This window comes from Salvelinus sp. IW2-2015, linkage group LG20, assembly GCF_002910315.2.
Source record: "Salvelinus sp. IW2-2015 linkage group LG20, ASM291031v2, whole genome shotgun sequence".
Taxonomy (NCBI): Eukaryota; Metazoa; Chordata; class Actinopteri; order Salmoniformes; family Salmonidae; genus Salvelinus; species Salvelinus sp. IW2-2015.
This window is the reverse complement of record NC_036860.1, coordinates 6,425,874-6,428,066: the sequence shown is the minus strand read 5'-3', so window position 1 is coordinate 6,428,066 and position 2,193 is coordinate 6,425,874.

Below are 2,193 nucleotides of genomic sequence, written 5' to 3'. Positions count from 1 at the left end.
AGCTTCTACCAAACGATTCCATTGGGAGGCTCAAATAAATGTCCAAGGGCTACAAGACACAAGCATATTTTGAGGAATGTCGAAAAACGCTTAGATCAGCACCTCAATTCGAGAATTATTTGAGATGATTAATAACTGTGTAGTGTATTTCACCAGCTGCAGCGATAGGCCTCTGAACTGATCCATCTCCACTCTCACATCTGACGATATCAAACCCTCTTTCCAGGTGCCAAGAGTTACACACACCGTTTACATAGAGCACAATTAAGAACTTTCCGCTGATAAGGGCCTCCCTCTCARGCATRTCTTCCTGCTTTCTCATGTTKRCTATTGTTTCACAGTCTAGTRTAAACTCGCCAMGGCCCAGATCGAGCACCAATGTGGATGTGSCAGGAGAGAGAGAGAGAGMGSGSRMARARAAAMRCRCMSYRKARRAGMRCWCTMKRKGWSACACWSWRAMASMSYYWYWSTSTKYRSWGTCAGAATTACRGATCAGGGGCTGTATTTAGCAAGCATCTCAGAGTAGGAGTGCTGATCTAGGATCTAAAAGGCAAGTCAGCGCTCCTACTCTGAGATGCTTAATGGCCYCAGGAATACACAGCCAGTAACTATGAGTGAGAATCAGAACTAATTGTACACAAAAATGATTCCATTGTAGGTGGGCCGGCCATACTGTGCTAAATGTGAATCAATGATCAATACATTATCAATAAGGCCCGATGACAGAGTAAAGACTGAGCATATGGTTTAYGTCAAAAGACAGCAACTAGACACATTTTGAAGATTATTTCTTACTTAATCACTCTTTTATTCTGGTTGGCCTGGCGTTTTGAAGATGATTTCATTACTTAATCACTATTTTATTCTGGTTGGGCCTGGTGTTTTGAAGTGGATTATGTTGTCCTTTTCCATCCTGTTGCTTGTCATTCGGCCCACCCCTGTTCTATCACTTACACTATCACCCAATGGCCCGATCATAAACCAGCCGTAGACTTGTCATTCTACACCCTGGAAGAATTGTAGGCCTAATATAGTGATATTGGTACAACTGTAATATAATGGAGAACTTTAATAAAAGTAGCCCTACAGTGCCATCTTGTGTATGGAAAAAAAGACAGCAGGCTTCACTTTCACCAGCAGTTTTGTTAGTTTTCACTCCTACCTGAACAGTACTTCATTTATAAAGCATTTACATTGCCATCATGATGTAATATGTATCTATTAGCTGTTTCTATGGTATTTATGAACACTCTATAATAGATTATGCTTTGCATAGAATATTTTCTTTCTATCCTCCAGACAGTTATTTGCCATTTAATTTAAACAGACATAGTGTATCATAAAAAGCAGTACGTCTCTAATGGTAGGCCAGGCTACTGTTCGATGAGCACTGACTGTTGAACACAGCTAACATTGGCCTGGCTGGGCCGCTGGGTTGTCTGTGTTTCTGGACCAGTCGAGTTCTCCTTCCTCTGAGAATCACGTGACTAGGAGTAGCGTACCACAGCCCCAGCTCGCGCTGCGCACCCGCCCCCCGAGAGAAGGAAAACGACATGCGCTAGACTGGAGGCTGGAGGCTTCCTCTTCCATGATTGATTGAGGAACAATACTCATTGATAATATATGTTTATTTTTACCCCAGTATAAATGTGAATGACATTTATACATGAATTATGGAAAAATACAACAGGGCACCTTACCAATATACAGTATGAGAGCAAAGGTAGTTGGTGATGAACGAATGATGTTACTATAACCTTCCCAAATATCATCACCTGACCCTCATATTAAAATGCATTACATCCATATAGGTATAGGCATTTGTTCTATTTTACTTTTTTTTTAAATTATATCTCATTATATGAACAAATAATAAACATATTAAACATCATTATTATGACTACCTATCAACTGTAGCATTTTGATAAATTAGTATTATCCACTAGTTATTAGAAGCCTATAGTAGCTTGGTCGCCTATGTAATAGTTGACTAATAGTAATAGTATTCTGTTTGTAGTAATAACGTTAGTAGTAGCCTTATACTAGGCGTGTAGCCCTTGTGAGTAGAATCATTCATAAGCTACATGTGGGCTATCCAAATGTCCATATACTTTCAAGTCGCACGCTTTTTTACCCCAGTCCAGCTACCAAGCACAGTGTGATCACAATAAAGACGTCACTCTCTAACTGAGC